We start from the raw sequence: 25,971 nt of genomic DNA, 5'->3' as shown, positions 1-25,971 counted from the left end.
TAATCAAAAGTAGCTCATAAATTATAATTTAAAAATAAATTGACAATGATTAAACCCTGTTTTATTGTTAATGGACTTTCAGCTTTTATTATTATTTTTGGAAGTTTTAGAACTTTTAATTAATTTACACTAAAGAGAACTTGATGTAACCCACACCATTCCTTCTAATATGTTAGATGTTTGTTTGTATGGTAATTTTAATCTTACAAAGTTTCCTGAACCAACAGCTTGGGCAGTTCCTTAAGTAGGGACAATTTATAAAAGAGTAATGGGTACATTTTACCTGCAGGTTTACAAGTCAGGAAATATTTGAGTTCATGCTTTCTCCGCATTCATACAGAACTCCTTACTTTCATGGCTGCAATAGCTTCTCATTTGCTACTTCTGAATTACATGAAATTAACATGGGCTATTAGAAGAAAAGAGAGATATTTCTGTGAACATATTCAATAAAAAGACAGCAGGTTTTCTGCTGTAACATTATGATCACTATATCATGCCAAGTACAAATAAAACTGTACACCCCCAGGGGAACAGAATAGAATCCTTGTTATCTTGGCACAGCTGCATTGGCAAGTACAGTGTTCTGCAAACAGACTCTGAAAATACAGATCTAGAATCTACCCTTCAGTCCCGAGCACCAGCCTTTCCGCATTCGTTGATAGGTCCATGACTGTCCAGGTTGCTGTAGTCACAGCACCACACATTGAAGACATGAAGGCAAAGCTTCATTATAGATGTTCCAAACCGTATGTTATCATGGCACTTGCCATAGACTGAGCACTTAAGAACACTAAAGCATATGTTTGTGAATGACATTTACAACCCCCTCCCCAAATTACTATGATTTCTGTCAGTTGCTTTCATTTATAAAATTGCATGTTTTCCAATACAAGCATGAAAACCTTTGTGCATCAGAATTCAACCCTTGTGTTTAGATAGAGATCACAAACCAGCTATGGACCTAGAGAATGCCTCAGATGTATCTAAACCAGTAATAAATCCAATAGTCCAAGGGCATTCAAGGAACAATATTGACTCAGAGCCCAATGGCAATTCTTGGGCTCCAGCCAATTATACCGGAGAACCTGCTGTAGAGGCATATTTTCACAGCCTTGGCTTTTAGACCTATCTTATTTACAGCATAAATTGAAATTAGAAGGCAGTAATAAGCTTTATCTTTTTAATTTCCTTTTTTTAAGTTCCCATCATGATTTTGCTCTCTAAAAGCTTTTCCTTTTTGTTTGATTAATTAAGCAAATTTATATACCCATTTACAAGGCATTTCCCTCAAGTGTTCCTGGAAAATCTAAGCATACATTTTATACTCTGTGTAAAAAAGACTTGAGTTATAAAGGAGCCATCTAAATGATACATAAAATTTCCCCTCTGCCATTAATACACACGGGAAGAAAAGTAGAGCCAGCAGGTTAACACCGAATTAAAGTGCTTTCCTGAGATCCATCATGTTCCCAGCACCAATCTCTGTCCCACTCTCTGCTCTCAGATGATTAAACAAAGCTCCTATTAGGTCTAATTTCATTAAATGAACTAAGTATTTTCACTTTGTCTCTAATCTGATGACAACTTATCTAGGAACATGGAGAGTGAGACAGATTCAGTTTCTGCTCTTTCACTTTATGAACAAAGAGACATCACATGGGGAACTCCATATTGCTAGATCTCTCTTTTGCTTATTAGACATTTCCAGTTGGGGCAAAGACAGCTGCAATTTAAAGATAGAATGTTGTTTAGCAATATATGAGAAGAATTTTTAAAATAGCGAAACAAAGATGTGGTAGTTAAGTGTGCAGTCTTCATTTTTAGCATGATAACAAAAACAAGACCATTAAAATTCTTTTAGAAAAGAAAGTCAAAGTATTATATTAGAGGCTGAACAAAGGATTATTGTAGATTGAGCTTCTGTCCTTTTACTTTGTGGCAACTTTATAAAACAAATAATGTTTTGCTATTTCACACAGACACATAAACAAAACATGAACAACCAGAAACCTATTTCTCTATAAATCAAATTAATTTTGTTGTGGTGGTGGTTGTTTTCTATAAGAATTGAACTGAAACTTAGTTTCTAAGATTTATTTACTATACTATGTTCGTATCCACAAAACTATGAGGAATGGTCGCTGAAGCCGTCTTTGGGTCCTATTTGTACATGGGTGGGAAGAAAACTGAGATGCATGTTTGAAATTTCTGATTTACTTAGAGCCTTCAAAGAAAGAGCTGTCATTTCTAAATATAGAGACTTGATTTGCACATTTAGGAGAAATAGCTGATATACTTAAAAAAAGTAGGTGTATTTACACAAGCTATCTCTGGGTAGCTCAGGCTTCCCAGGCTTTCATCTCTCTGGAATGTCCCACTCTTTAGCACTTGCACAGTGCCTGGCCATGCCCACTGTACATAGGTATAATCTCAGTCTTTTCCATCAATAAAGAACCAGTTGAAGAGAAAAAAAAAAAAAGAAACTTCCCCTTTTCAAATTGTAGATACCTTTTATGAGGGACAGTTGTCATGGTAATGGTTTGGTTCATTCAGATTCTATTCTCGTTAGAGACAGGTCATGTTCATAAGCTAAGTATTTGTATTAATATGTAATAAAAGTTATTAGAAATCCAAGTACTCTGAAATATAGCAAATATTTAAGCCCTATGTGGTTCTGGAGAATGCAAAGCTGGGTGGACTTTCAAAACCCATAATTCTTATTTCAAAATAAAATCTAAAACCTATTTCAGAGCCAATGAGGACAAAGAATTGCCAGACCTACCCTCTCCCTTATCATACTTCTTCCTTCCCGCCATCTCTGCCTCTTGTTTCTGCCCATTTAGTTCCCATCCCTTGGTGTCTCTTCCCTTCTTCTCCTCTGTTATCTTGTTTTTATCTGTTTTTTCCCTACTCTCCAGCGACACCTTATCCTAGTTATTTTGAGTTATTAAAGAGTTCAACAGACTAAAAGTCTAAGCACAATGTGTAAAGCCCCTATAGAAAATGTTGGTCTATGTAAACAACTAACCTGTGTGTGTACCTGTGGAGCCAGAAGGTCCCCTTGGCACAGAGCTGCCATCACCGTGTTTCTCCTACAATAAAGCTATCCCGAGGGTCAGTGCACAGGCCTGGAATCTACATCTTATAAACCAGTTGATGAGGCTTCCCTTGAGTGAAAGAACATGGACGCAGGCTTAGGTGGAAAATATTGAAAAGTAAAATCAATGCTTTAGAGGCTCATATGTTGAGATTCCTTTTATTTTCAGGAAATTCACCAGAAATATTTTCATGGGACGGTACCTTCACTGCAACCTTATTACTTCCCTCTACTTTGTCTCAAAAAGAAAAGAAAAGAAAGAAAACTTCAAACTAACAAATATTATGACTTAGCAATAATTTCATATCTTTATCATGTAAAACATGTTCTGAACCATGTAGTCTTTGTTCCAGGCTTAATCTGAACTTATAGGCAGACAAACTGACTCATAGACTAAGCATTGTGAAGATGCTGAAGTCTATTCATTCAGCAACTTCCACTTTCTAGTAAATATTTTATTTTTAAGTTACCATAGATAATATTAGAAACCATTGTGGCATTTTCTAACCAAGAGTGTTTTAATAAAACTGCTAACTTCTAAGTACAGTGAAAACACTGATATATTGATGGAACTTACTTCGCCAAACTAAGATTTTTGTAGTCTTTGGACCATCACCTCAAATCTCTTACTGTTTCCATAGAATTTTGAAAAAAAAATTGTACATGAAACTTCTTATGTATTTGTTTTTAATAATTTCAGAGCTTGCATAACACAGGTCATATAAGTTCTCTATAGTCTTTTAGAACATGTTCTATATTTGTATTCTGTAATAAAAAAACTTAGAGAATTTATCCAATCACTACCTAATTGTAATATTTTTGTAATGTATGAATACCCATTCTATTATATATATGTAATTTGTAAGTCCATTTTACATTCATTAGATGATCCACTATGTTTATCTTTTCCAAGTTTTGTCATTATTCCTATGTGCTAAAAAATGCAAATGGTGTGTGTAGCACACAAGTCCATATGTGTGTGTTGTACTTAATAAAAATAATTAGAGATAAATCCACTCCTGTTCTCTTCTTTGATTTTCTTTAATAAAATGTAGCTCAAAATTTGGGGAGTGGCACAAAACTGTTCATTTCCTTCAAAAATCATTCAGACACTCAAAATCTATGTTAGTGGTTTTAAAGATAAAGTCTCCAATATCATATATCACATTTATTATTTTAGTGGCAAATTTTCGCACTTCATCATCGAACCAAGAATATACTGTCATCTTGTGAAAAGATAGCGAAATTGCCTGCGCTGGTGAGATTTGTAAATTGGAGCCGAGTGTGAAGGTAACGGGATGAGAAAAGCACAATAACTAACCCAGAGTTCAATATAAGATTGACACCTTAGCCAAGATGTGTGTGAAAGGCTGCTAACACAACTGAAGATGCAAAATTCGAGACCAAGAGAGGTTTATTACTTTTTCAGTTACATGGCAAACAGCAGTTTCTGAAAATGGGAAACAACCTGTCTCATGACAAAATTTAAGGTAGTTTTTAGTACCTTCAAAAATGGGACAGACCTTTTTTATTCTAAAAAACAGATTGGAGAAACTCAAAGAGCCTGGCATTTTATGCCTGTTTAAGGTGAATAGAAGGAGTTTAATAACCACAAATGTGAAGGCAAATATAGTATACATGGCTTTTGTTCTCAGTGTCTGGACTCAGTGAGTATCCAGAGAAATTTTCATTGAATAAATGCCTATGAGGGACATTTGGTGAAGAAAATGTACTTTTTGTCAAGCCTGATGACCCAAGTATCATCATTTATACTCACATGATGGAAGGAGAGAACTAATTGCCCTATGTACCCTCTGATCTCAACACACCATGGTATGTGTGTTCCCTGCACACACACACACACACACACACACACACACACACACACACACTAAATGTAATTAAAACTTATTCAAATGAAATAAATACTTCTCCAAATTATCCTGTCTATAGCAATGAAAACAGTTCTCAACTGTAGGGTGTTCACTTAGAAGTCTTGGTTTAATCTTCATGGCTAAAACATATTACCGATTTAGATATTTCAAATTATGTTCTTAAAGTAAATCGTTCCTTCTAAGCTGATACACAGAAAAGGTAAAAGTTACATAGATAATTCTTGTCTAAGATATGATCTCTTCTCTGATCAACAGAGAAGGACTCAGGCCTGGCACTTTGGTCATAATTAACTAATTCTATAGATACATATTTACAACTCAGTTTGTATTTTGCATTACAGGCCACTTGGCTAAATACTTACAGATTTCATTTTGAGAATCTGTGACATTACTCTAACATCATAGTATAAATGTAGTTTCAGGGTCCCCCAACATGTACCATCCATTAATTCTCACCCTTCCTTGGAAACAGTGATACAAACCTTTCCATGGTTTTCCGTTTCTAGAAGGTCAGAAGGTCAGAGTCACACAGCATCAGTTTTCAGTTACTGTCTCATTTGGGTTACTCTCTTTTTCATGGTTTGGTAACTATTATTGTATATAGTGTTGATTTATCCATTCATCTAATAAAGAACACCTTAATAACTTCAAAGTTTGGATAAATATGGATAAATTTACTATAAGCATCTGTTGTTTCAAATAATTTTAACACATCCTGAAGAGTGTGATTATTTGATGCCGTGGTAAAAGTATGTCTAGTTTTGTAAGAAATTGCCAAACAGTTTTCTAAATTAGCTATACCATCCTGTCATTACCATCTGAGATGTCTGAAGGTTCCAGTTGCTCCCATCCTTACTTCCATGCAGTGCCAGTGTTTTGGACTTGGGCCACTCTGGAAAGCATGTGGTGGTATTTCAGTGTCACTGAGTCTGCATTTCTACAATGACATATCATATGGAACATCTTTACATGTATTCATCTACCAGCAACATATATTTTTTTTTAGAAAATGCCTGCTTAAAACTTTGGCACTTTTGACATTCCCGTGTTTGTTGTGTATGGTTTTTGTATGAATTCTTCTATATACCAGTGTATATTAGAATGGCCTCTAGAGCCACAATCACCTGCTTGCCTTAGCTTTCTGAGTGTTATGATTATAGGCATAAACCACCAGGCCTGGTTTTGGTGCATTTATCTGCAGGTTCTGTTTTATTTATTTATTTGCGTTGGTTAACAGTCCATTATCAATTGTGTCTTGAAAATATTTTCAACTTCCCTTTTAATCTTGTTATTGTCTTTTATAAGCAAGAAAATTTGTAAGTTTTGTCCAGCATATTAACTTTTTCCCTCATGAATTACACCTTCTGTACTCAATCTAAAAGATATTTACAATGCTTAAATTTGCCTAAGTTTTCCTTTAGTTTGTCTTTGCAGTTTCTAGAGCATTTTTGTCTAAAATCAAAGTATATGATCTGCTTTGAATTAACTTACATGAAGGAGATAAATTTGGTGACTAGATTCATGCTGTTGCATGTTCCAGTGGAGTGAGTGTGTGTGTGTGGGGGGGGGGAGTTTTGAAATAATGATAGCCAAATCCCTTCATTCTCGACCCTGCCTTCTATCTTTTTCATGGCATTGGGCCTGCCCTAAAGCCTCTGGTGAAGCCCAAGATGGTCAAAAAAGCATCAAGAAGTTTGTGTGGCACCAGTCACACCAATACATCAAAATTAAGTCACTGTTAGAACCCAGAGGTATCATCAACAGGGTGTGGAGAAATTCTAAGACCCAGACCTGACAACCAGCATGGGTTATGGAGCAACAAGAAAACCAAGGACACACTGCCCAGTGGCTTCTGGAAATTCCTGGTCCATATGTCAAGAAGCTGGAAATGCTGTTGATGTGAAATAAATCTTTCTGTGCTGAAGATGCTTTCTCCAAGAACCTCAAAGCTACCATAGAAAGAGAAGCACTTCTGGCCCTCAGAGTCACCAACCCCAGCACCAGACTGTGCAGTATAAGATGTGAGTAGATGGATCACATGCATGTTTTATTTGTGCTTCAACAAAAGCACAAAAACTTAAAAAAAAATCTGGCAGATATTCTACTTAGTTATGAGTTTTGTTCTTTTAATTCATGTTTTAATTTGCAGATGGTGGTTGAAGATTTGAGAAACTTGTCTATCAGATATTTTATTTTGTCTGGTTTGGGTACTAAGCTAATGTTTTATTCATAGAGTGATTTAAGAAAACATGTTTTCTTTCATGTCACCTCTAAGGCTGTTCTACCAAATATGCCTGGTTATCTTCCATAACCATAAAATTAGAAGTGTTTAATCACTTCAAATGTTATGATGTCTCATCTCTCCTTAAAAAATCAGTTCTTTTGTCTTTATCTTAATTTCACATCATGTTTACTCTATTTACCATAAAATCTCATACTTATACCTTCACTCTGATTGTCATATATTATTTTCTTTCTTCTGTGCAGTGGAGAAAACATTTTCCACAATAATTTATTATTTTAGTGAAACTGGTTGTTAAACTCTGTTCACTTTTATCCACCAAATGAGATTTATGATTCCACTCACTTCTGAAGATGATCTTTAGGCTTACGTCTTATTACTCAATCAAGTGCACCTTGTTGAGCTCCAGGCAATTAAGTTCAGTATAGTAAATAATATCACACTTTAACGAAATTATAGGTTCGGACTCTCAAACTAGATATCTTAGAATCACATCCCCTCATACAGTACTGTTAATTTTGTACCTGTTGATGTTTTAAAAGCTCAGTTTTCTAAATGATCACACGGTCTGTGAGTCATATATCCATTTTGATTAAACTGAGTTATGTTTTATGAATGTCATGATATTGTGACTAAGATTCTGTACATGAGTTTCTGGTTTTTTTCTGAGAGATACCTAGAGGAAGAACAATGCAAAACTCATTTAAATTTCTCAGGGTCCAGTTCTACAGGGTTATAAAATTAAGGGACTGGGAGACTTGCTACTAAATTTATAAATTTTAACCTCAACTAACTAATCAGTGGTACCTGATGAGAAATCTCATCATATTTAATAGTATCATTATTGTTATTGAACGGAAGAGTACTTAAAATTTGTGTATGTCAAGCACAGCTTTAAATATTTAGTTTATCTGATTTAATAATTGGAAATAAAATATATTAAGGTCTATGTTTCCCCTTTTGTTATAGCATTTTAAAATTTTGTCTCCAGAATTAGTTAACCTGATAAAATTTACAGCTACTATCCATGGAGCCAAATTCATGAACCAGTTTTTCATGTAAATTAACATTTATAACTAGCTCACCAAAATACATTTCTTAAGTAACTTATTCTTTCACATTGCCAATACTGAAGGAAGTCACCTAACAAATTTTATTGTGTTGTAACAAAAAGTCAAGCCACCAGCCTGGGCTACCAAGTGAGATCCAGGAGAGGTGCAAAGCTACACAGAGAAACCCTGTCTCGAAAAAAAAAAAAAAAAAAAAAAAAAAAAAAAAAAAAAAAAGTCAAGCCAACATTCCTGAATTCATTGTATTAAAATTCTAAGCTTTACTAATAAAAACAGCAATAATTAATATTTATAAACACCATACCTTACAGTCTTAAAATGGAAACATTGGGAATGATTCTTGATTTTTAAATAAACCTATGTAATGAGGAAAATTTAGATAGACTGAGAGAAACCAAGAGGAACCATGGCCATGAGTAGTGTACTTATTCAAGTAGATGATCAGACCCACATCTGGCTCTCTGTGGAACAAAATTATTGATATTAATAAAGTTACTAATATTAATCTTGCTTCATCAGAATTCCCCAATTTTGTGTCTGCCATGGTCACATTCACTATAGACAGAGATATTCAGCCAATGAAATGTTTTATTTCGAGACCAAAAGTGAAAGAATGATAGGTGAGATCCTGTCATTGCTTTGAACACTAGATTGGAGAACAGACTTCACAATATACCTACAACCATTTCCTGATAATGGAACTCCTAACTGCTAATTTTAACTGAATTCGATTGTCAGCCTTGAGTGAATGGGGCATAGGGTGGAAACACTAGCAATGGGACAGGTATAGCCTTTCTGTGTTTTAAAACTTTCCTATACTGATAAGTTATTTTGATGAACTGACACAAACCACAATCAACTGGGAAGAGTAAATGTCAACTGAAGAACTGTCTCCCTCAGATTGGCCAGTGGACATGTCTGTGTGGCATTATATTAATTGCCAGTTGAGAAGAGGGTCCAGCTGACTGTGGGCTGTGTTTTTTTTAGACAGGTGAGCCTGAACTGATTAACAAAAGTAGTTGTGTGACCCAGAGGAAACATGCCAGTAATCAATTTTCCTCTAAGATATTTTCTTCAGGTTCTACCTCTGGATTTCTGTCTTAGGTTTCTGCGCTGGCGTTCTTCAGTGATGAATCAAATCCCTGGAAACGTAAAGTAAAATGAACCCCTTCCTCTCAGAGCTGCTTTTGGTCTTGGTGTTTATTGTAGGAACAAAAGGCAAGCCAGGACAAAAATTGTTGCCATGAGTAGTGTTGTGACAGACCTCACACTTTTAGTTTTGTGGTGATTGTGGTGGCTTTTGAAACTGGAAAAGCCATCAGTGCTGAGTTTAATGAGCTTCTATATAGGAAGAAAGGGGTGCTGAAAGAAATGCAGATGATGACGGCATGCTTGGAAGTTCCAGAGGGAAATTTGAGAGTCTCTTAAAGACTCCATCAGGACTGTTCATGTGATATATTTGAATTAATACTCTGTGGAAGTAAAAACTTTGCTTTGCTGGGTCAAAAGAAGATGGCTAACTAGAGCTGAAAATTCAGCTGTGATTAAAAAAGACTAGTATGACTGGATAAAAATCTTCTTGGAAGTGTTTCCTCAAGGTCAGCTGTGGTCCAGCGGGTGGCCGGGACTTCACAGGAAGTTGGCAACAGAAATTGGAAGATAATGTGTAAGACTGCCCCCACATGGTATTAAAAGCATGAAGGAGTCATGGAGAGAAGCTGAGGATTGGAAGCATTTGCCTGGTTCAGAGTCCCTGAAGAGAAGCCAGAGGCCATGGGTGAAGACTCAGCCTCAGCTGCAGTGGAGGCACCAGCATATTAGAGAGGCCGGGAACCTGGGATGACCAACAATAACAGGGGCAGCTGAGGAGCAGAACCTATTTGAGAAAAACAACGTGTGCTGCAAGATACAGAACTATAGAAGTGGAGCTCCTCAAATACTTTAGAGTCAAGAGGCTCATGAATGAGTCCAGGATGTCATAAACTAGGTTGTTTACGCAGTTGAAGTTTCGTTTTGTTTTGATCTAATTTGTAACTGTGCTCTGGCTCTTGCCTCTTGGAATAAGAAAAGTCCATTTTTATTTCAGATTTTATAGGCACACACAGTTAAGAGACTGTTTTTTTTTTTTTTTAAAGAATTTGACTTTTAAAGTGTTGAACATTTTCAAGGTTCCCAGAGTCTTTTAAGTTTGCTTTATTTTTTTATATCATGATGTTGACATGAATCTTAGGGGCAAATAGGAATGGCAAGTTATGATTTAATAATGACGTGTATGAATGTCAAGTTGACATGGGGTCAATTGTGCTACTTACATTTTCTCAATGCAAAAAAAAAAAAGAAACAAAAAACCTAGGGTCATGTGGGAAGAGTAAACACCAAAGAAGACTTACCTCTATCACATTGGTTGGTGGACATGTGCAAGGGGCATTTTCTTAATTGCTAAGTGATGTGGGGTGGGCAGTCTCTCTGTTGATGGTATCAGTCCTAGGTGGCTGGGGCTGGGATGTATAGGAAAAGTACTTGAGTAAGCCATACTGAGCAAGGTCAAGAAAAATTCTTACTCTTCACATTGGTTTTGGCCAGCATTTTATCAGAGCAGTAGAAACCATACCAGGACACTCTCTATGTTTCAGTTTCTGTACTTTAACAGATGAAGTTATAGCTGAGATTATGGTTCAGTAGTGGAGTGCTTGACTAGTATGTACAAGGCCCAGTCTCCAGTACTGAGCAAAGAAGAATATAAAGAAAAAGTAATGTGCAGGATGACTACTTAATACTAAATTTTAAGTTATGGAAAATTAAATAAGCTCATATTAAGAATATAAATAGGTATTTCCTTGCTTTGTAGCATAATTTAAAATGTACTATTTATTATTTGTATTAAGCATTATAGCATTGATTATAGAATCTTATCAGATTTTATGTATGCTATAATATATTGCTGAACTTGATAATGGATAATTATATTATTTAATATATTGTTAGCTGCTCTTATAAACACAGTATCCTTTCAAACTTTAACACAGGTGCTTTCTTGTTAGATTTTGGAAAAAAAAGACATATGTAGGGTACTACATGTACTACATATGTTCCAGTAATGTGTGGGATTGACTTTTGATGACTGACTTGCACCTTTTTGGCTGCTGTGCTGTATGTACACTAGGGTAGAAGAGTAACCTTTCAAGAAACAGCATCATATCTTCTCAAAAAAAAAAAGGAAACTTTCTAAAATGAGAAACCATAAACCATCCAAACGTGAATGTTTCCTATTGTCTTCATTGCTATTGCATGCATTAACCAACCACTGAGGTCTTGGGGACTCTATTGTGAATTCTATATTTGTTAGATCTTGGATATTAAATGGTAACAACAATTTTATTATGACCAAAGCTAAATATCAATGGTGATACTATTTGATCTTGTTCTGTAAGGGTTAGATGGGTGAGAATACATGCAACTGGTGGCATTTTATTTGTACTATTGTGGTTTCTTTCATATATATATATATATATATATATGTATGTATAATTCTCTATAATTCTCACAAGACTTTTAAATCAAAGGTGAAGTAAACTGATTTAGTCTGGAAGAACTTGTTCATTGTAGGGTAGATGGTACAATCTGTGAAACAATATTTGTTGTAGTGTCTCATCTTTCAGCTAACCAGCAAGGTAATTATGAAGATAAGAAAATGATCACTATACAGACAATTGATTGGTGTTACTCTCAATATCCATGGAGGGTTAAAATTAATGTTGTTTTTCTTGCATGTCTAGAAATGAAACAAGAGCCCATCTTCTCATTTGTCTCAACTCCTACTCACTGCAAAAACATTTTACTAAATATTTCAAGTCAATTGAGACAGTCCCAGTCTTTCTTGGTTGAAGGATATGGGGAAGTGAGGACATAAGTAAATAGAACGGGGTCCTCTTCCACTGTGTCAGAGTAGACAGGAAGAATATCAGTCTGATGGAAAAAAAAAAAAAACAGGTTGTTCTGTAAACCTTGAGAGTAATTACAGAATTTTGTCATAGTTGATTAGACTGTGATAAAATGTATAGTTCAGTAGATGTGGTCATATATTCTGGAAATTACCAGCACCCATTTATATGGAACCTGTACTACTTGTTTTAATTAACTGAAATCATCTGCTTGGAATTATGTTCTCAATGTAGCTCACATTTCAATCTCCATAAATTCTCTGCTTCACTCTGTAGAATGCAAATGGGTCTGCTGTCAACTCACGGAATATCTAATGGCATCAAGCAATGGCAAGGTATGGAGTGCTTCCCAATCACACATCCGTGGGAAACGTTATATTAACAAGATTTGCCATGATGACTTAAACCAAAACAAACAAATATGTGCATTAACACTGAATTTGCCACCTCTTCCTCCCTAAACACTGTTATTTGCATCTTAGATGGCTGACTTGACCAAAGAAAATTATATTTTGTCTATATGTATATGAAAATAATACTTGATTATCATTTATAAAATTTTAAGTGAAATCAGTAATATTATCATTAAAATACTGAATATTTTACAATAAAGTCTCAGATGTGTTTATTAAGAAAATAATATTAGTATATACATATTTTGCTATACTAACCTTGTGACAATCTTGTACTTTATATTATTTCTTCCTTAAGAAGCAGAAATGAACTGTTGTAGAAGTGGTTCAATTGGTAAAATGCTTGCCTTAAAACCATGGGGAAAGAAAGACAATCTCCAGTACACCCTTCCCACCCTGACACATTCACACAAGAGTCAGAGTACTAGTGGTGTGTACTTGCGATCTCAATGTTAGGGCAGAGAGAAAAGGATCCTTGAGACTCAATGGTCAGCCAACTTAGGTGACTTGGAAAGCTCTGAGTCAATAAGTGTCTGTGTGTGTGTGTGTGTGTGTGTGTGTGTGTGTGTGTGTGTGCGCGCGTGTATGTGTGTGTGTGTGTGTGTGTGTGTGTGTGTGTTTCACATGTACATGCAGGAACACAAAACAGAGATCCATGTAACCATGAACATACACATATACTTACACATATGCACAAAGTTGAAATTAAATGTACCATATTCTCATCATTTAAATGTTAAATGACAAGTATATTATATTATGTTATATTGGCAAGTGTATTATATTTGAGATGCAAATTGGAATTATAAAGTACTTTAAGGATTGCATGATATTGAGCCTTTGGAAGACTCTACTGGAATAAAACAAGCCAGTATGCTAAAGTGTCAATATACCTTTAAAGTTTTAGTGAGTAAAGCTTACAGTAGGTGGGTTACAAAGTAGTTATTTGGTATTTATTATGTGCCCTGTCTACCAGATATGTAATTAAGTTACTACATTGAAGGTTTTGTTGTTTTTAATTTTTCAAACAAAGTAAAATATCAAAACTTAATAGTCAGATACCTCACTGTCTCTGCATGAAACATAGTCTTATTTTATTATGACTGTATCCTTTCCATGGGTAGTTCTTTGTAAACAGTAGGTACTTAACAAATATTATTGGTTAGTTATGCAATTAAATTAGTAGTAAACATTCTTGTTCCTTGTGCTTTTGGCAAGCAGACTAAGAGAACACAATGAGCTAATTTTATCACATGGGTGAGCACAGAGAGTGTTTAATTCGGTCCAATGTTCTTTCCAAATGGTTTAATATTTCCTTGAATTGAGTTTCTTCCTATGCTCAAGCAGAAAGAGATTCTCTCTGGGAATAAAGTGCTCATCCATGTGATGAAAATTAACTCCTTCAGAGCTCCAGGGAGTTAATGGTAAATTATTTCTTCTATGGTACAAAAGTGAATCAGATAGCGAATTGATTGTGCCCTGGAGTATAACCCAATGCAAACTACATTTGTTTAATGTCGTGGGAAGACAGTGTATACATTCTTCCTTGACAGTCATCTTGGTGTACTCTGCTCTTTGTTTTCCCCTCATGTGGCTTACATTTTCGCATGTTCATGTAATGAAAAGTGTGAATTTTTTAGAAAAACTACTGATATGTATCATAGCATTTCCACCTGTCTTGCTGGTTCAGCTCTGACATTTTTTCCAGCCTCAAAATCCTTCTGAAATACTCAGGCAGTGTAATGGCTTGAAACCAACCATGGTGGTCTCCTCTTACTTTTAAATAGGTGGTGGAAATGTGCCTACAGGACCACTATGACAGATCAGATGTGGGAATTCTGTTGAGGTTAGTTCTTTGTGAGACTTTACTAACTGATAAATCAGGATAGAAGTTATTTAGTGTTTTATTTTTTTTCTACCACAAGATACCTATATCTCTAGTTGTGGCCCATCTTATCACCCTAAGCAGAAACATGCAGTCAAGAATGAAGATCTTGGAGTATAGCTGTGGCTGTATATATGTCCTTAACTCTCTGATAGTGCCAATTTCTATCTGTAAACTTAAACTGTGACTAATAGGAGGAATATGTGACAATGTGAGGAATGTTCTGGCATACTTTAAAACCAAATACAGTTTATTGTTTATTGAACTTGAGGGAGAATTTTTAGATAAGTGCAGACAGATAAAAAACTTGCTCAGATCCTATCTTACACCATAGGGAATAATTACATGAAAAAAAAATGATTTGATTTTACCTAAACAAGATAGTATAGAAAGACTTGAATGCCTCTAAAGGCATTCAACAATGAACGTGTTTCTTCTACAATCCCTCAAAAAACCTTGTGGGAAGTTATTTAGTATTTCCATTATTTCATTAATTTAGAGCTCCCACGTGAAGTCCAATTTACTTTTTTAAACTGAAGAATATATTTATTTCTAATGAATGAAAAGGTTGAATAAGGGATTAAAAGTTCCTCAATCCCAAGGAAGAACAAATTCAATTGCAAAACATAGTAGAAATTTTTATTAGGCCTTACTAATGAGAGAAGATGAATAATCTCTACAATGAAGTCTCATGAAGAAATAGTGACTTTATTGTCTCTACCTTGAAGAAAAGTATAAACAAGGTGGTGCATCACAATATAAATACACACATTGATTTATGTATGAATAAACTTATCTTATATGGTGAAGAAATCAATGGAGAATATTTTAAAAGACAGAAAACTATGTGCATGGATATTTCTATAGAGAGATCATTTTACATTTCAGTAGCACTTGAGGAAATAATGCATACTCTCAATAGTTATTTAAACATCGTGAGTTAATTTTAAGAAATAGTCCCCAGTTAATATCAGATGGGACTAATATCACACTGACATTTCAAATTGAGAAAAGCACATTTCAATTCCTAAAAAGAGTGAAACATTTGTCAGAACATCTGGTCATTTCAGATGAAAAATATGAAAGGTTTACCATGTATTTTATATTAAAAGTCACAGACAAATTGTAGGAGGAAACAAAAGAATAACTTGTCTGCTTTTACAAACTTAGTTTCACTTGAATAATTAGTTGTGACTTGTGCATGTTTTCAGTTTGCATTAGTGTCAACAGAATTGCCCAGGAAAATGTGAAGTTACTAAAGTTATTCTAAACAGTTATAAAAAATGAATAGCATTCACAATTTACTTTTATCTATTTAGAAAAAATAAATATGTATGTATTGTGTTTTCTCCTTAAAATAAAACATTTTTATCTTTCATTGCCCCTGGCTGTGTGAACTACTAATATATTTGGAAGAGAATTTGCATAATGATGTTGAAGAGCTTAATGGCAATGATGATTTTAATCTATATGAAATGTCTATGATATATGAAAAGCTTCTTTTTATTGTCAGAAAGTATTATTAGGGCAGACAATCTAATCAATATGATCATAGTAATACATGAGTAGCTGATTCTTGATGGTTCGCATTTCACAAATTCCTATGATAAATTGGCCAGTGACTCTTTGGAGACGAATTGCTTTAAAAATAAAGTCCATTGTGATGATTTGTCTTCAAATCGGTTTTCTTAAATTTGTTGCATCTGTTATAGTTATAAGCATTTTAGCTACGATCCTGCAAAAAGATGTCTGCAGAGAATTTTGCTTTTTTTAATCCTGTTTGCGATCTGTCATAATCATTTCCTCATCCTACATTTCTGGATAACTAATAAGGAGAGAAGAAAGAGTTGAGAGTTCTTTGACATGATTTTCCATCATTATACAAATCTATAATATATATGTAACATCAGACTCTCATATCTTGATGATATATATAGAGTCTGATAATTTGATATTAATTAAAATAATTAATCAAATAATTTAATGTGAAAAATGCTAATTTCCTTCTTCAATAATTTATGTCATAGGCTTTTGTCCGTACATTCCTTTAAAATGCATCTTCTGAGGAAACTATGTCTTCTACTTACATCTGTAACTAACTCTTTATTAGTTGCAGAAATCATTCTGTTCCCGACTTTAGTTTGGTCATGTACAAAATGAATATGAAGAATGATATAAAATAAATGAGTCCGTGTATGTGTAGTGACTAGCACAACATTATACACACACACAGAGACACATAAAATACACTAAGTACTTATATATTTTTAATTATGCAACATTTCTAGTTTTTAATGAATAAATTCTACTTATTCACTCAAAATGTGTGTCTTTTGTGTTTTAAAGTATCGCTGAAGTCTTTTGTGTCATCTGTGTGCTCCAGAACTAACTGAGTTAATGACTATATTATTACATGTAAGTGGTGTATGTCTATGTACATTCATTTATGGTTTTAAACACAAATAGCTCTAACACAACCTCAGACTTACTTTCAACATTTTCAATCAGGTTTGCTAAGACTAAGTCCATCTGTGACTGGAAACTCTTAGACTACAGGGATAAAACAGTGTTTCTAGACATTGCTGTACCACAGTACTCTGTTGATGGAAGTTTCTCCAGTTCTTCCTGTACCCCAGGTCCAGACAAATCTCTTCTACCCATGGCTCCACAACTACTTACAAAATAATTACTCAGAGGCTTATATTAATTACAAACTGTACGGCCTATGGTTTCAGCTTTTGGCTAGCTAACTCTTTTACCTTAAATTAACCCATTCCTATTAATCTGTATGTTACCATGTGGTTGTGGAGTTACCAGTCTGCTGACATCTTTTTGCTCCTTTGGCAGTGGGCTCGTGTCTCTCCTAACTTCACTCTTCTTCTCTCTGTATCTCTGCTTGGCTTTCCCACCTGGCTGTAAGCTTTCTTGCCATAGGCAAAACCAGCTTTATTTATTATCCAATGAGAGTCATACATATTCACAGCATACAGAAAGATATCTCACTGTAGCTTGAGTTTTCCTCCCTGGCCCACAGTCAGGACAAATCTCCATCACCCGCCAGTCCCACAGCCGCTCAAACCCGACCAAACCCGACAAACCCACAGCACTTCCCCTTTTCTTTTCTTAAAAAGGAAGGTTTTAACCTTTACACATCTCCAAAATCAGCTTGGTATATTTGGGAATTTGGGCGTAGCTTCTCTTACTACTTCCTGCTGGAGGGGGGCGCTGTATCTCATGGGGACACAAAGAATATTTTAGGATTATAGAGTAGTCCATGAGGGTGTATCGTCTGAGCCAGTTGCCTTGAAATGGTTCTGGATGTTGGACCATCTGGGCCATGGTGTCATCGGAGACCTTTCAGGTGGTCTTGACTGGTCAAACCTGATGTATCTAAGTGCTGTGGGATGGTCTGTATGTCAAGTGTGTTGCTGATTGGTCAGTAAATAAATCACTGATTGGCCATTGGCTAGGCAGGAAGTATAGGCGGGACAAGGAAAAGAATTCTGGGAAGTGGAAGGCTGTGGGGGAGACACTGCCAGCCGCCACCATGACAAGCCGCATGTGAAGATGCTGGTAAGCCACGAGCCATGTGGCAAGGTATAGATTAATAGAAATGGATTAATTTAAGCTGTAAGAACAGTTAGCAAGAAGCCTGCCACGGCCATACAGTTTGTAACCAATATAAGTCTCTGTGTTTACTTGGTCGGGTTTGAGCGGCTGTGGGACTGGCGGGTGATGGAGATTTGTCCTGACTGTGGGCCAGGGAGGAAAACTCAAGCTACATCTCACAGGCAGCAATCACGAAGTCCAGAACCTATGATTGCCTGCAGAGGTCAAGGCAGTCAATGTTCAGCATAGATGATAGACTCAGCCTTCAAAATTAGATGGGGTTATTGACAATTCATAGATATGAGGGGAGGGGGAGTCAGTTATCTTTAGTGGTGTCTTCCCTGGAAGGCTGACCATGATCCAGAGCATGTCAGCCATATCCATGCAACATCAATTGAACTATGCTTGATAATAATAATAATAATAATAATAATAATAATAATAATTTTAAAAAGTGTATAAAGTTAGGAATGGTAGGGTGTGAGGGTGCATGTGAAAGGAGTTAAGGTGAAGAGTGGTGGTAAATACGACATAAAAAACACTGTATATGTGCATGTGAAATGAATTTAGTAAACTCACATAAATAGTATATCTTTTCCTTATATTTATTTAAATGCACTATGGAATATCTTATAGAAGACTTGTTTTTTTATGAAGATAGTACTTAGATATTTTTAATATAAAATCTAGATATGACTTTAAGTGATTGACACAGAACTTCTGAGCGAAGTTGCTCTAGAACCTGAGATCATTGTAGTGTCTACTGGTTGTTCCTACTTTACAACACTAAGACAAATGTGGTCATAAAGGAAGCTCCATGAAGCATCAATGAATGCTTCATGAGTTCATTTGAAATGAAGGTTCCCTGGCTTTCTTGTCTCATGCTATGAAACTTCTATGATTCTTCCCTGATATTTCACTTGAGATTATGTTTCATTTCAAAAAGAAGTTAAGTGTCCCTGGAAAATATGACTTATAGATATTACAGGAGAAATAGCACTGAGCAAATATAATTGCATTAGTGAAATAATAACTTTAAGAGATAAGCCACTTCCATTGAAATTGACAGAGAGATTCTTACAGTGAATATTTACAACCTATACATTAATTTGGATACTACAGTCTTTTATGGTTTATAAGGATAACTGTAGTTGTATCTTCTTATCAGGCCACAAGCCCACAAGTAATGACATGGCAATTTATTATCAATTATGAAGACTTGGCCTTAGTTTAGGCTTTTTTTAAAAAAAAAAAAAAAACTAGCTCTTATAACTTAATTAACATGTTTCTATTAAGCTACATTCTATCACATGGCTCAGTTAGCTCTCCTTAGTCCTCTATGTCCCAGTTGTCGTCTTCCACACTGCTAAATTTATCCTTCTGAATTCCTTTCTCTGCTTGGAAGTCTCACCAATTCTCTCCTGCCTAGCTATTGGCCATTCAGCCTTTGTTTCACAAATCACAACAACACATCTTTACACAGTGTACAAATATCTCACAACTCTTTTGCTTACATACAAAATATATAAATACAACTCAAAATAAGTTACTTCTAAGACTTACCTGCCATGTTAAAAAAACAGTCCCCAGTGCTTTGGTACATGTCTAGAAGATTCTAGTGTTTTGGAGGAGTTTAGTATTTTATTCATATTTTTGAATGAATGCACAAATGAACTTTTGTAAACATCCACAAATACACATTTAAGGCAAATAAAATATGATTTCAGATTGAAATTGATTACATGAATGTTTTCCAAGTACATCTGAATGTTGCTTAAATTGAGATAAAAATATCAGAATTGTTTCTAGTTTCCTATACAGGACAAATCAAACTGTTTTATTTTTTGTTAGTAGAATTTTCTCTGCATTTACCCCAACAGGAGGTGTTAAACACCATTCAAAGTTTACCTGAATGTCTACTTAATCATATTTTTGTAGTGGTATTTGCTCTACCCATGACTTTGGGCTATAGGGCCCAAAGGAAGTGGTTCTTCTTGACGTTGTATGAGACATCTTAAAAGGAAAAGGAGAAGGAACACTAGCCTCTTCTCCCTGCTGCCTGCTTCCTGGTGTGATCGAACACTGGATGGGAATTGAACCCAGTTCCTCTGGAACATCAGTCAGTGCTCTTAAACGCTGAGCCATCTCTCTCCTGTCAACCTTCCTTTTTGATTAGACAGAAAAGGGAAGTGCTATGGGATGTCTTTCTGTATGCTATGAATATGTGTTTCTCTGATTGATTGATAAATAAAGCTGCATTGGCCTATGGCTGTGCAGAATAAGTTTAGGTGGTAAATTCAAAGTGAAGGCAGGAGGAAAAAGGGTAGAGTCAATGAGACACCAGCCTGCTGCTGAAGGAGCAATGAGATGCCAGCAGACTGGTAACACCTTGGCCATGTGGCAGCATATAGATAAATAGAAATGGGCTGAGTTAAGTTAAAAGAGCTAGCAAGCAAGAAGCCTGACCCACAGGCCATACATTTTGTAAGTAATATAAGACTCTGTGTTTACTTGGGACCAAGTAGCTGTGGGACCAGGCAGGACATAGGAAAACTTCATAGAAAAACTACATATTTTAACTTATAATTATAGTTGACTTTAGTAAACACAATACAAAGTGTGTCCATGTCCATCATGTTCATTACCAGGTCTCATGAGAAATGGAATGCTGTGTTGATGATCATAGTTCTTCAGTGTGCTTCACCTAATCACAATGCACACAGGGCTGAGACATGACATATCAGATAAGATCACTTGCTCCTATTTTTAAGAATCAGGTTTGGTTCCAACACTGTATCCCATAACTATTTGCTTCTCTATTCCCTGGAGATTTGATGTTCTACTCTGGACTCCATGGGTACAAGGGACACACAATATACATTCATATATGCAAGCAAATTGTTCATACACATAAATAAACAAGTAAATCTTTATAAGTATGCAGAACATATCTGTTAATATTATTGGTGGGGATGAAAAGAGTATGCATAGAGCAATGCCTAGACATAGTGATTTCGTACACGAGGTGTGTGTGTGTGTGTGTGTGTGTGTGTGTGTGTGTGTGTATTTCTGGGACCTATTTTTAATTTTCCTTAGGTAAGGGTATGATGATATTTGAGAGCCTGCGTTCTTCAGGTGACTATGAAATAGGTGGACTCTGAGCCACACTTTAACAACTGTCACTTTCACCCATCAATCTACTTCCTTACGGATATAGAGTTAGAAAGACATATTGATAGGAATCAGGGTGCATCACTATAAACCGACCCTTAAATCGTAGACAAATTTCTAAATAGTCTTATTAAATAAGAAACACAAAGCCAAATACAGGGGTAATAGCTGAAGAGATCAGAGAAATAACAAATAGTCACAACTAGCATTAACTTACCACCATGCAGTAGCTTCCACAGAGAGAGAGTTTCTTCCCGTCTAACCTGTGTTTTTATTGCCTTCCTGTTCTTCCTTCTCATTGATTCTAAGCCCAGCCACAACACTTCCTCGTCACTGCCTGTCTATACAGATCTCTGGGTCTCTATGTTTGGTACTGGGATTAAAGCTGCGTGTCACCACGCTTGGCTGTGTCCTTGACCACACAGAGACTCTGCCTGCCAAATGATCAGATTAAGGGTGTGTGCTACCATCACCTGAATTCTGTTTATGGCTCACTATGTGACCTTGCTATGTGACCTCTGATCTCCAGGTAAACTTTATTAACATACAAATAAAATCACATTTCAGCGTCATTAAAATATTACCACATTAAATCTACCAGTATTTGACAGATTTTCATTTTAGGAGACTGTAAGATCTAGTTCATCACATACAGGCTGGCAAAGCAGTGTTTGTGTTCATTCCAGGATGTGGCATATATTACCTGGCTATCCATGGTCAAATTATTTAAACTTCATTCATTTTCGGTTCTCCATTAGCTGAATAAATATAATGTTTTGACTTAATGAATAAAGTACCATGTCTATTTCACAAATGAAATGTTGGAAACATCTCTGAGTACATGGTAAGTGCTACATTCTCATTACGATGAATACTTTCTCACTCACATGTAGACCTGCTTGCCACTTGTTTACATATTTTATATTTAAGGTATTGAAGAAAATAATTTGGTCTGCTTCACTCAGAACTCTTAAAATCTGGGTGTGTAGGGAAATAATTGAAAAAAATCAGATACACCCTAATTGGTTGTCAATTTCTTTGGAGTAAATGAATTTCTTCTCAAAGCCTTTACTTGTTAAGTAGTCTCACTAAGCAAATGTGCATACTTTTTCAATTATTATACTTTTAAAACTATTATATTCAATTTTCCCTTGTAATAGCAGTGGCTGGTGAGTCAGTTAAGTTTAATATAAAAATTTTCTCTAGTTCTAGGCTCTCAGATGAACAATATGCTTTCTATACTTCTAGAATATAAAAGAGTAGGACAAACTGTAATCTTGTCAAGCTTTATCTCAAGTTTAAGTAGTATTCAATCATTGTACACTCTTGTTTTGATACTGTTCATTCTACTGAGACATAAAGGAGAATTGATAGCAATAGGGAAACATAACTGCAGCAGAAATGACATTGTGACACTATTTAAGGTTGGATAAAGAAAAATAACTGATTTCTAGACCAAGTACCACTATAAGGAATGTAAAAATCCACTGAGGTTTCCTAGTGAGAACTTAATCAGGGTCCAATAATCTGACCTTGCTTTACCCAGCAGGGCTGCATAAGGGGATGATTTGACCACAGGAGTGGTCACCAGGTGTTTGGAAGGGTCTACACTTGGCTGTGCAGTGTGCTTTGATCTAGCAAGGGAGAAGTCTTTTGCCCTGCCCCTTAGCATTGTTATAAAAAGCCCTTTTGAACAAACAGAAAAGGCCATTGTGTATTGACCCACGACCTCCCAAAGCTATCCTGTGTTTCTGTCTTTCTTCTCTTCGATGTCTTTCTATCTAGAATTTTCTTATCCCTCTCTCCTCATAAGAATCCTTGAAAAGGTGGGAGCAGGCCTCCCACAAGGCAGTCTTTATTTGTCCTGCCTGCCAGCTCTCAAATCATGACACAGGGACTTATTATTTATTATGAAAGCTCAGTCAATAGCTTAGACTTGTTCACAAGTAGTTCTGTTTTTTTTTTTTAATTAAGAAATTTTCTGTTCATTTTACATACCAAACACAGGTGACCTTCTCCTCCCTCCTCCCACTTCCCAGCCTTCAATACCATTCCACCACCCCCTCATTCCCACATCCTCCAAGGCAAGGACTCCCATGGGGAGTCAATAGAGCCTGGTACATTCAGTTGAGGCAAGTCCAAGCCTCTTGTTGTTGTAAGGTGTCCCACCATAGGCACAGGGCTCCAAAACATCACTCACACAGCAGGGATGGATCCTGATCACACTGCCAGTGACCCCTTAAGCAGGTCAAGCTATAAACTGTCTCATCTATGCAGTGTCCTACTCCAGTCCCATGGAGGCTCCACAGCTATTGGTCTAGAGTTCATGAGTTCCCACTAGTTTGGTTCAGTTGTCTCTGTATGTTTTCCCATGATGATCTTGATGCACCTTGCTCATAGAATCCCTCTTCTCTCTCTTCAGCTGGACTCCATATATATGTTACCCCAAAAATTCTACCAGGGAACTCTTAGAGGTGATAAACACCTTCAGTAATGTGAAAGGGTACAAGATTAACTAAAAGAAATCAATAGCCCTCCTATATACAAATAATAAATGGGCTGAGAAAGAAATCAGAGAAACATCACCCTTTACAATAGCTACAAATAATATAAAATACCTTAGGGTAATGCTAACTAAGCAAGTGAAAGAGCTGTATGACAAGAACTTTAAGTCTCTGAAGAAAGAAATTGAAGAAGATATCAGCAAATGGAAAGATCTCCCATGCTTATGCATAGGTAGGATTAATATACTAAAAATGGCAATCTTACCAAAAGCAATCTACAGATTCAATGCAATCCCCATCAAAATCCCAACACAATTCTTCACATACCTGGAAGAACAATACTCAATTTCATATGGAAAAAAAACAAAAAAACCCAGGATAGCTAAAACAATCCTGTACAATAAAGCCATCAATGTAGGCATCACCTCCCTTGACCTCAAGCTCTACTATAGAGCTATAGTAATAAAAACAGCTTGGTATTGGCACAAAAACCAACATGTGGACCAATGGAATCGAACTGAAGACCCTGACATTAATTCACACACCTATGAACACCTGATTTTGGAAAGGAGTCAAAACTGTACAGTGAAAAAAAAACAGCATCTTCAACAAATGGATCTGGCATAACTGAATGTCAACATGTAGAAGATTGCAAATAGATCTATATCTATCGCCATGCACAAAACTGAAGTCCAAGTGGATCAAAGACCTCAACATAAACCCAGTTACATGAACTTGAGAGAAGAGAAAGTAGGAAGTAGTGTTGAATGCATTGGCACAGGAGACCAGTTCCTAAATATAACACCAGTAGCACAGAAACTGAGAATAACAATAAATGGACCTCCTGAAAGTGAGAAGATTTTATATGGCGAAGGCACGGTCAATAAGACAAAATGACAGCCTATAGAATGGGAAAATATCTTCACCAACCCCACATCTGACAGAGGTCAGATCTCCAAAATATATAAAGAATTCAAGAAACTCGATATCAAAATACAGAACAATACATTTAAAATATGGGCTACAGTGCTGAACAGAGAATTCTCAACAGAAGAATCTCAAATGGCCAAAAGTCATTTAAGTAATTGCTGAACATCCTTAGTCATCAGGGAAATGCAAATCAAAACAGACTCTGAGATACCATCTTACACCTGTCAGAATGGTCACAATCAAAAACACCAATGACAGCTTATGTTGGAAAGGATGCAGAGCAATGGGAACACTCCTCCACTGTTGGTGGAAGTGCAAACTTGTACAGGCACTTTGAAAATCAGTGTAGCAGTTTCTCAGAAAATTGGGAATCAATCTTCCTCAAGACCTAGCTATGCCACTCTTGGGCATATACCCAAGGAACGCTCAATCATACCACAAGGACAAATGCTCAACTATGCTCATAGCAGCATTATTTGTAAAAGCCAGAACCTGGAAACAACCTAGATGCCCCTCAACTGAAGAATGGGTAAAGAAATTGTGATACATATACACAATGGAGTATTACTCAGCAGTAAAAAACAATGACATCATGAAATTTGCAAGGAAATGGATGGCATTAGAAAATATCATCCTGAGTGAGGTAACCAAGATTCAGAAGGACAACCACAGTATGTATTCACTCATAAGTGGATACTCGATGTAAAGCAAAGGATTACCAGAGTACAACCCACAGCTCCAGAGAAGCTAAGTAACAAAGAGACCCCCTAAGAGGGACACATGGATAACCCTGGGAAGGGGAAATAGATGAGATCTCCATGAGCAAACTGGCTGTGAAGTGGGGCAATCGAGGGCAGTTGATGGGGGATGAGAACATAAGGGAACGGGATGGTCAAGCTGGAACAGGGACAGAGTGGGAGAGCAAAGAAAGAGATACCATGACAGAGGGAGACATTAAAGGAACAGGGACAAACAGGATGCTAGGGAAGTTCACAGTAATACACAAGGATGACCTCACCTTAGACTACTAGCAATAGTAGAGAAGGTGCTTGAACTGACCTTCCCCTATAATCAGATTGGTGAATACCCTAACTGTCATCATAGAGTCTCCATCCAGTAACTGATGCAAATAGATGCAGAAATCCACAACCAAGCACCAGACCTAGCTCCAGGAGTCCATTCATAAGTAATCCTTATAATTTAAAGTAACA

The 25,971-nt window shown here is 36.1% G+C and overlaps 1 pseudogene; it reads left to right on the top strand.

Annotated features, from left to right (window-relative positions):
• The first annotated feature begins 958 nt into the window (after positions 1-958).
• LOC131913879 (large ribosomal subunit protein eL32-like) lies at positions 959-7,024 on the top strand (annotated as a pseudogene).
• The last annotated feature ends 18,947 nt before the right edge of the window (positions 7,025-25,971 follow it).

The sequence above is a fragment of the Peromyscus eremicus genome, chromosome 6, assembly GCF_949786415.1.
Source record: "Peromyscus eremicus chromosome 6, PerEre_H2_v1, whole genome shotgun sequence".
Taxonomy (NCBI): domain Eukaryota; kingdom Metazoa; phylum Chordata; class Mammalia; order Rodentia; family Cricetidae; genus Peromyscus; species Peromyscus eremicus.
The sequence above is the reverse complement of the archived record's forward strand: the minus strand, read 5'-3'. Positions and strand labels throughout refer to the sequence as shown.